This window comes from Triturus cristatus, chromosome 8, assembly GCF_964204655.1.
Source record: "Triturus cristatus chromosome 8, aTriCri1.1, whole genome shotgun sequence".
NCBI classification, from domain to species: Eukaryota; Metazoa; Chordata; class Amphibia; order Caudata; family Salamandridae; genus Triturus; species Triturus cristatus.
In genome coordinates this window covers 1,090,210,381-1,090,221,292 of record NC_140591.1, presented here as the reverse complement: position 1 = coordinate 1,090,221,292, position 10,912 = coordinate 1,090,210,381, and positions in this window count along the sequence as shown.

Sequence of the window (10,912 nt, the reverse complement as noted above, 5' to 3'; positions counted from 1 at the left end):
TAAATGACTATTGCATGTGAATTATCACTTTTGGAACTAAAATTAGTGTGTTTAGAGTCATTTTAATGCCTGAAATTGGTCAAAATAGAAGCTTCTGAGTAGGAGAAAAAGTCAGTAAAAATTGCAATTTTGGTCAAATTGAGGCTTTAAAAAGTGATTATTCAACATGAGGCACAATCCAAATGACATTTTGAATCAATTTTCTGATGAAAAACGATGACCTGTGACCTGTTGAACTTTCTCAATATGGTCAAAAATGGTAATTTTTTAATATTTAATTTTTTGACTGTAAATGACTATTGCATGTGAATTATCACTTTTGGAACAAAAATAAGTGTGTTTAGAGTCATTTTAATGCCTGAAATTGGTCAAAATAAAAGCTTCTGAGTAGGAGAAAAAGTATGTAAAAATGTCAATTTTGGTCACATTGAGGCTTTAAAAAGTTATTATTCAACATGAGGCACAATCCAAATGACATTTTGAATCAATTTTTCTACAGTCCAAAAAATCGATTTTCTGATGAAAAACGATGACCCGTGACCTGTCGAATTTTCACCAGATGGTCAAAAATTGTGATTTTTTAGTATTTAATTTTTTGACTGTAAATGACTATTGCACGTCAATTATCACTTCTGGAACTCAAATAAGTGTGTTTAGAGTCATTTTAATGCCTGAAATTGGTCAAAATAGAAGCTTCTGAGTAGGAGAAAAAGTCAGTAAAAATTGCAATTTTGGTCAAATTGAGGCTTTAAAAAGTGATTATTCAACATGAGGCACAATCCAAATGACATTTTGAATCAATTTTCTGATGAAAAACGATGACCTGTGACCTGTTGAACTTTCTCAATATGGTAAAAAATGGTAATTTTTTAATATTTAATTTTTTGACTGTAAATGACTATTGAATGTGAATTATCACTTTTGGAACTAAAATCAGTGTGTTTAGAGTCATTTTAATGCCTGAAATTGGTCAAAATAGAAGCTTCTGAGTAGGAGAAAAAGTCAGTAAAAATTGCAATTTTGGTCACATTGAGGCTTTAAAAAGTGATTATTCAACATGAGGCACAATCCAAATGACATTTTGAATCAATTTTTCTACAGTCCAAAAAATAAATTTTCTGATGAAAAACGATGACCCGTGACCTGTCGAACTTACTCCATATGGTCAAAAATGGTAATTTTTTAATATTTAATTTTTTGACTGTAAATGACTATTGCATGTGAATTATCACTTTTGGAACAAAAATAAGTGTGTTTAGAGTCATTTTAATGCCTGAAATTCGTCAAAATAAAAGCTTCTGAGTAGGAGAAAAAGTATGTAAAAATGTCAATTTTGGTCACATTGAGGCTTTAAAAAGTGATTATTCAACATGAGGCACAATCCAAATGACATTTTGAATCAATTTTTCTACAGTCCAAAAAAATCAATTTTCTGATGAAAAACGATGACCCGTGACCTGTCGAATTTTCTCCAGATGGTCAAAAAGGGTAATTTTTTAATATTTAAGTTTTTCACTGTAAATGACTATTGCATGTGAATTATCACTTTTTGATCTTAAATAAGTGTGTTTAGAGTCCTTTTAATGCCTGAAATTGGTCGAAATAGAAGCTTCTGAGTAGGAGAAAAAGTCTGTAAAAATGACAATTTTGGTCCCATTGAGGCTTTAAAAAGTAGTTATTCAACATGTGGCATATTCCAAATGACATTTTGAATCAATTTTTCTACGGTCCAAAAAATGAATTTTCTGATGAAAAACGATGACCCGTGACCTGTCGAACTTACTCCATATGGTCAAAAATGGTAATTTTTTAATATTTAATTTTTTGACTGTAAATGACTATTGCATGTGAATTATCACTTTTGGAACAAAAATAAGTGTGTTTAGAGTCATTTTAATGCCTGAAATTGGTCAAAATAAAAGCTTCTGAGTAGGAGAAAAAGTATGTAAAAATGTCAATTTTGGTCACATTGAGGCTTTAAAAAGTGATTATTCAACATGAGGCACAATCCAAATGTCATTTTGAATACATTTTTCTACAGTCCAAAAAAATCAATTTTCTGATGAAAAACGATGACCCGTGACCTGTCGAATTTTCTCCAGATGGTCAAAAAGGGTAATTTTTTAATATTTAAGTTTTTTGACTGTAAATGACTATTGTATGTGAATTATCACTTCTGGAACTAAAATAAGTGTGTTTAGAGTCATTTTAATGCCTGAAATTGGTCGATATAGAAGCTTCTGAGTAGGAGAAAATGTCTGTAAAAAAGATAATTTTGGTCACATTGAGGCTTCAAAAAGTGATTATTTAACATGAGGCACAATCCAAATGACATTTTGAATCAATTTTTCTACAGTTTAAAAAATCGATTTTCTGATGAAAAACGATGACCCATGACCTGTCGAATTTTTACCAGATGGTCAAAAATTGTGATTTTTTAGTATTTAATTTTTTGACTGTAAATGACTATTGCATGTCAATTATCACTTCTGGAACTAAAATAAGTGTGTTTAGAGTCATTTTAATGCCTGAAATTGGTCAAAATAGAAGCTTCTGAGTAGGAGAAAAAGTCAGTAAAAATTGCAATTTTGGTCAAATTGAGGCTTTAAAAAGTGATTATTCAACATGAGGCACAATCCAAATGACATTTTGAATCAATTTTCTGATGAAAACCGATGACCTGTGACCTGTTGAACTTTCTCAATATGGTCAAAAATGGTAATTTTTTAATATTTAATTTTTTGACTGTAAATGACTATTGCATGTGAATTATCACTTTTGGAACAAAAATAAGTGTTAGAGTCATTTTAATGCCTGAAATTGGTCAAAATAAAAGCTTCTGAGTAGGAGAAAAAGTATGTAAAAATGTCAATTTTGGTCACATTGAGGCTTTAAAAAGTGATTATTCAACATGAGGCACAATCCAAATGACATTTTGAATCAATTTTTCTACAGTCAAAAAAATCAATTTTCTGATGAAAAACGATGACCCGTGACCTGTCGAACTTACTCCATATGGTCAAAAATGGTAATTTTTTAATATTTAATTTTTTGACTGTAAATGACTATTGCATGTGAATTATCACTTTTGGAACAAAAATAAGTGTGTTTAGAGTCATTTTAATGCCTGAAATTGGTCAAAATAAAAGTTTCTGAGTAGGAGAAAAAGTATGTAAAAATGTCAATTTTGGTCACATTGAGGCTTTAAAAAGTGATTATTCAACATGAGGCACAATCCAAATGACATTTTGAATCAATTTTTCTACAGTCCAAAAAATCGATTTTCTGATGAAAAACGATGACCCGTGACCTGTCGAATTTTCACCAGATGGTCAAAAATTGTGATTTTTTAGTATTTAATTTTTTGACTGTAAATGACTATTGCATGTCAATTATCACTTCTGGAACTAAAATTAGTGTGTTAAGAGTCATTTTAATGCCTGAAATTGGTCAAAATAAAAGCTTCTGTATAGGACAAAAAGTCTGTAAAAATGATAATTTTGGTCGCATTGAGGCTTTAAAAAGTGATTATTCAACATGAGGCACAATCCAAATGAAATTTTGAATCAATTTTTCTACAGTTCTAAAAATCGATTTTCTGATGAAAAACGATGACCCGTGACCTGTCGAATTTTCACCAGATGGTCAAAAATTGTGATTTTTTAGTATTTAATTTTTTGACTGTAAATGACTCTTGCATGTCAATTATCACTTCTGGAACTAAAATAAGTGTGTTTAGAGTCATTTTAATGCCTGAAATTGGTCAAAATAGAAGCTTCTGAGTAGGAGAAAAAGTCAGTAAAAATTGCAATTTTGGTCAAATTGAGGCTTTAAAAAGTGATTATTCAACATGAGGCACAATCCAAATGACATTTTGAATCAATTTTCTGATGAAAAACGATGACCTGTGACCTGTTGAACTTTCTCAATATGGTCAAAAATGGTAATTTTTTAATATTTAATTTTTTGACTGTAAATGACTATTGAATGTGAATTATCACTTTTGGAACTAAAATCAGTGTGTTTAGAGTCATTTTAATGCCTGAAATTGGTCAAAATAGAAGCTTCTGAGTAGGAGAAAAAGTCAGTAAAAATTGCAATTTTGGTCACATTGAGGCTTTAAAAAGTGATTATTCAACATGAGGCACAATCCAAATGACATTTTGAATCAATTTTTCTACAGTCCAAAAAATAAATTTTCTGATGAAAAACGATGACCCGTGACCTGTCGAACTTACTCCATATGGTCAAAAATGGTAATTTTTTAATATTTAATTTTTTGACTGTAAATGACTATTGCATGTGAATTATCACTTTTGGAACAAAAATAAGTGTGTTTAGAGTCATTTTAATGCCTGAAATTGGTCAAAATAAAAGCTTCTGAGTAGGAGAAAAAGTATGTAAAAATGTCAATTTTGGTCACATTGAGGCTTTAAAAAGTGATTATTCAACATGAGGCACAATCCAAATGACATTTTGAATCAATTTTTCTACAGTCCAAAAAAATCAATTTTCTGATGAAAAACGATGACCCGTGACCTGTCGAATTTTCTCCAGATGGTCAAAAAGGGTAATTTTTTAATATTTAAGTTTTTTGACTGTAAATGACTATTGCATGTGAATTATCACTTCTGGAACTAAAATAAGTGTGTTTAGAGTCATTTTAATGCCTGAAATTGGTCGATATAGAAGCTTCTGAGTAGGAGAAAATGTCTGTAAAAATGATAATTTTGGTCACATTGAGGCTTCAAAAAGTGATTATTCAACATGAGGCACAATCCAAATGACATTTTGAATCAATTTTTCTACAGTCCAAAAAAATCAATTTTCTGCTGAAAAACGATGACCTTTCTCCAGATGGTCAGAAATGGTAATTTTTTAATGTTTAAATATTTGAATGTAAATGACTATTATCACTTTTGGAGCTAAAACAAGTGTGTTTAGAGTCATTTTAATGCTTGAAATTGGTCGAAATAGAAGCTTCTGAGTAGGAGAAAAAGTCTGTAAAAATGGCAATTTTGGTCACATTGAGGCTTTAAAAAGTAGTTATTCAACATGAGGCACAATACAAATGACATTTTGAATCAATTTTTCTAAAGTCCCAAAAATCAATTTTCTGCTGAAAAACGATGACCCGTGACCTGTCGTACTTTCTGTAGATGGTCAGAAATGGTAATTTTTTTATGTTTAATTTTTTGACAGTAAATGACTATTGCATGTGAGTTATCACTTTTGGAACTAAAATAAGTGTGTTGAGAGTCATTTTAAAGCCTTAAATTGGTCTCATTGAGTCTTTAAAAAGTAGTTATTCAACATGAGGCTCAATCCAAATGACACTTTGAATCAATTTAACTACAGTCTAAAAAATCAGTTTTCTGATGAAAAAACGATGACCTGTGACCTGGCGAACTTTCTCCAGATGGTCAGAAGTTGTAATTTTTTAATGTTTAAGTTTTTTGACTGTAAATGACTATTGCATGTGAATTATCACTTTTTGAACTTAAATAAGTGTGTTTAGAGTCCTTTTAATGCCTGAAATTGGTCGAAATAGAAGCTTCTGAGTAGGAGAAAAAGTCTGTAAAAATGACAATTTTGGTCCCATTGAGGCTTTAAAAAGTAGTTATTCAACATGAGGCACAATCCAAATGACATTTTAAATCAATTTTTCTATAGTCCAGAAAATCAATTTTCTGATGAAAAACGATGACCCGTGACCTGTCAAACTTTCTCCAGATGGTCAATAATGGTAGTTTTATAATGTTTAAGTTTTTTTACTGTAAGTGACTATTATCACTTTTGGAACTAAAATAAGTGTGTTTAGAGTCACTTTAATGCCTGAAATTGGTCGAAATAGAAGCTTCTGAGTAGGAGAAAAAGTCTGTAAAAATGGCAATTTTGGTCACAGTGAGGCTTTAAAAAGTAGTTACTCAACATGAGGCACAATCCAAAAGACATTTTGAATCAATTTTTCTACAGTCCAAAAAGTTTATTTACTGATGAAAAACGATGACCCGTGACCTGTCTAACTTTCTTCAGATGGTCAGAAATGGTAATTCTTTAATGTTTAATGTTTTGACTGTAAAAGACTATTGCACGTGAATTATCACTCTTGGAACTACAATTCGTGTGTTTAGAGCCATTTTAATGCCAGAAATTGGTTGAATTAGAAGCTTCTGAATAGGAGAAAAAGTCTGTAAAAATGGCAATTTTAGTCACATTGAGGCTTTAAAAAGTAGTTATTCAACATGAGGGACAATCCAAATGACATTTTGAATCAATTTTTCTATAGTCCAAAAAATCAATTTTCTGATGAAAAACGATGACCCGTGACCTGTCAAACTTTCTCCAGATGGTCAATAATGGTAGTTTTATAATGTTTAATTCTTTTACTGTAAGTGACTATTATCACTTCTGGAACTAAAATAAGTGTGTTTAGAGTCATTTTAATGCCTGAAATTGGTCGAAATAGAAGCTTCTGAGTAGGAGAAAAAGTCTGTAAAAATGGCAATTTTGGTCACATTGAGGCTTTAAAAAGTAGTTATTCAACATGAGGCACAATACAAATGACATTTTGAATCAATTTTTCTAAAGTCCCAAAAATCAATTTTCTGCTGAAAAACGATGACCCGTGACCTGTCGTACTTTCTGTAGATGGTCAGAAATGGTAATTTTTTTATGTTTAATATTTTGACAGTAAATGACTATTGCATGTGAGTTATCACTTTTGGAACTAAAATAAGTGTGTTGAGAGTCATTTTAAAGCCTAAATTGGTCTCATTGAGGCTTTAAAAAGTAGTTATTCAACATGAGGCTCAATCCAAATGACATTTTGAATCCATTTTCTGATGAAAAACGATGACCTGTGACCTGTTGAACTTTCTCAATATGGTCAAAAATGGTAATTTTTTAGTATTTAATTTTTTGACTGTAAATGACTATTGCATGTCAATTATCACTTCTGGAATTAAAATAAGTGTTTTTAGAGTCAGTTTAATGCCTGAAATTGGTCGAAATAGAAGCTTCTGAGTTGGAGAAAAAGTCTGTAAAAATGACACTTTTGGTCCCATTGAGGCTTTAAAAAGTAGTTATTGAACATGAGATGAGGCACAATCCAAATGACATTTTGAATCAATTTTTTTACAGTCCAAAAATCAATTTTCTGATGAAAAACGATGACCCGTGACCTGGCGAACTTTCTCCAGATGGTCAGAAATGGTAATTTTTTAATGTTTAATTTTTTGACTGTAAATGACTATTGCATGTGAATGATCACTTTTTGATCTTAAATAAGTGTGTTTAGAGTCCTTTTCATGCCTGAAATTGGTCTAAATAGAAGCTTCTGAGTAGGAGAAAAAGTCTTTAAAAATGACAATTTTGGTCCCATTGAGGCTTTAAAAAGTAGTTATTCAACATGTGGCACAATCCAAATGACATTTTGAATCAATTTTTCTACGGTCCAAAAAATGAATTTTCTGATGAAAAACGATGACCTGTGACCTGTCGAACTTACTCCATATGGTCAAAAATGGTAATTTTTTAATATTTAATTTTTTGACTGTGAATGACTATTGCATGTGAATTATCACTTTTGGAACAAAAATAAGTGAGTTTAGAGTCATTTTAATGCCTGAAATTGGTCAAAATAAAAGCTTCTGAGTAGGAGAAAAAGTATGTAAAAATGTCAATTTTGGTCACATTGAGGCTTTAAAAAGTGATTATTCAACATGAGGCACAATCCAAATGACATTTTGAATCAATTTTTCTACAGTCCAAAAAAATCCATTTTCTGATGAAAAACGATGACCCGTGACCTGTCGAATTTTCTCCAGATGGTCAAAAAGGGTAATTTTTTAATATTTAAGTTTTTTGACTGTAAATGACTATTGCATGTGAATTATCACTTCTGGAACTAAAATAGGTGTGTTTAGAGTCATTTTAATGCCTGAAATTGGTCGATATAGAAGCTTCTGAGTAGGAGAAAATGTCTGTAAAAAAGATAATTTTGGTCACATTGAGGCTCCAAAAAGTGATTATTTAACATGAGGCACAATCCAAATGACATTTTGAATCAATTTTTCTACAGTCCAAAAAATCGATTTTCTGATGAAAAACGATGACCCGTGACCTGTCGAATTTTCACCAGATGGTCTTAAATTGTGATTTTTTAGTATTTAAGTTTTTTGACTGTAAATGACTATTGCATGTCAATTATCACTTCTGGAACTAAAATAAGTGTGTTTAGAGTCATTTTAATGCCTGAAATTGGTCAAAATAGAAGCTTCTGAGTAGGAGAAAAAGTCAGTAAAAATTGCAATTTTGGTCAAATTGAGGCTTTAAAAAGTGATTATTCAACATGAGGCACAATCCAAATGACATTTTGAATCAATTTTCTGATGAAAAACGATGACCTGTGACCTGTTGAACTTTCTCAATATGGTCAAAAATGGTAATTTTTTAATATTTAATTTTTTGACTGTAAATGACTATTGCATGTGAATTATCACTTTTGGAACTAAAATTAGTGTGTTTAGAGTCATTTTAATGCCTGAAATTGGTCAAAATAGAAGCTTCTGAGTAGGAGAAAAAGTCAGTAAAAATTGCAATTTTGGTCAAATTGAGGCTTTAAAAAGTGATTATTCAACATGAGGCACAATCCAAATGACATTTTGAATCAATTTTCTGATGAAAAACGATGACCTGTGACCTGTTGAACTTTCTCAATATGGTCAAAAATGGTAATTTTTTAATATTTAATTTTTTGACTGTAAATGACTATTGCATGTGAATTATCACTTTTGGAACAAAAATAAGTGTGTTTAGAGTCATTTTAATGCCTGAAATTGGTCAAAATAAAAGCTTCTGAGTAGGAGAAAAAGTATGTAAAAATGTCAATTTTGGTCACATTGAGGCTTTAAAAAGTTATTATTCAACATGAGGCACAATCCAAATGACATTTTGAATCAATTTTTCTACAGTCCAAAAAATCGATTTTCTGATGAAAAACGATGACCCGTGACCTGTCGAATTTTCACCAGATGGTCAAAAATTGTGATTTTTTAGTATTTAATTTTTTGACTGTAAATGACTATTGCACGTCAATTATCACTTCTGGAACTCAAATAAGTGTGTTTAGAGTCATTTTAATGCCTGAAATTGGTCAAAATAGAAGCTTCTGAGTAGGAGAAAAAGTCAGTAAAAATTGCAATTTTGGTCAAATTGAGGCTTTAAAAAGTGATTATTCAACATGAGGCACAATCCAAATGACATTTTGAATCAATTTTCTGATGAAAAACGATGACCTGTGACCTGTTGAACTTTCTCAATATGGTAAAAAATGGTAATTTTTTAATATTTAATTTTTTGACTGTAAATGACTATTGAATGTGAATTATCACTTTTGGAACTAAAATCAGTGTGTTTAGAGTCATTTTAATGCCTGAAATTGGTCAAAATAGAAGCTTCTGAGTAGGAGAAAAAGTCAGTAAAAATTGCAATTTTGGTCACATTGAGGCTTTAAAAAGTGATTATTCAACATGAGGCACAATCCAAATGACATTTTGAATCAATTTTTCTACAGTCCAAAAAATAAATTTTCTGATGAAAAACGATGACCCGTGACCTGTCGAACTTACTCCATATGGTCAAAAATGGTAATTTTTTAATATTTAATTTTTTGACTGTAAATGACTATTGCATGTGAATTATCACTTTTGGAACAAAAATAAGTGTGTTTAGAGTCATTTTAATGCCTGAAATTGGTCAAAATAAAAGCTTCTGAGTAGGAGAAAAAGTATGTAAAAATGTCAATTTTGGTCACATTGAGGCTTTAAAAAGTGATTATTCAACATGAGGCACAATCCAAATGACATTTTGAATCAATTTTTCTACAGTCCAAAAAAATCAATTTTCTGATGAAAAACGATGACCCGTGACCTGTCGAATTTTCTCCAGATGGTCAAAAAGGGTAATTTTTTAATATTTAAGTTTTTCACTGTAAATGACTATTGCATGTGAATTATCACTTTTTGATCTTAAATAAGTGTGTTTAGAGTCCTTTTAATGCCTGAAATTGGTCGAAATAGAAGCTTCTGAGTAGGAGAAAAAGTCTGTAAAAATGACAATTTTGGTCCCATTGAGGCTTTAAAAAGTAGTTATTCAACATGTGGCATATTCCAAATGACATTTTGAATCAATTTTTCTACGGTCCAAAAAATGAATTTTCTGATGAAAAACGATGACCCGTGACCTGTCGAACTTACTCCATATGGTCAAAAATGGTAATTTTTTAATATTTAATTTTTTGACTGTAAATGACTATTGCATGTGAATTATCACTTTTGGAACAAAAATAAGTGTGTTTAGAGTCATTTTAATGCCTGAAATTGGTCAAAATAAAAGCTTCTGAGTAGGAGAAAAAGTATGTAAAAATGTCAATTTTGGTCACATTGAGGCTTTAAAAAGTGATTATTCAACATGAGGCACAATCCAAATGTCATTTTGAATACATTTTTCTACAGTCCAAAAAAATCAATTTTCTGATGAAAAACGATGACCCGTGACCTGTCGAATTTTCTCCAGATGGTCAAAAAGGGTAATTTTTTAATATTTAAGTTTTTTGACTGTAAATGACTATTGTATGTGAATTATCACTTCTGGAACTAAAATAAGTGTGTTTAGAGTCATTTTAATGCCTGAAATTGGTCGATATAGAAGCTTCTGAGTAGGAGAAAATGTCTGTAAAAAAGATAATTTTGGTCACATTGAGGCTTCAAAAAGTGATTATTTAACATGAGGCACAATCCAAATGACATTTTGAATCAATTTTTCTACAGTTTAAAAAATCGATTTTCTGATGAAAAACGATGACCCATGACCTGTCGAATTTTCACCAGATGGTCAAAAATTTTGATTT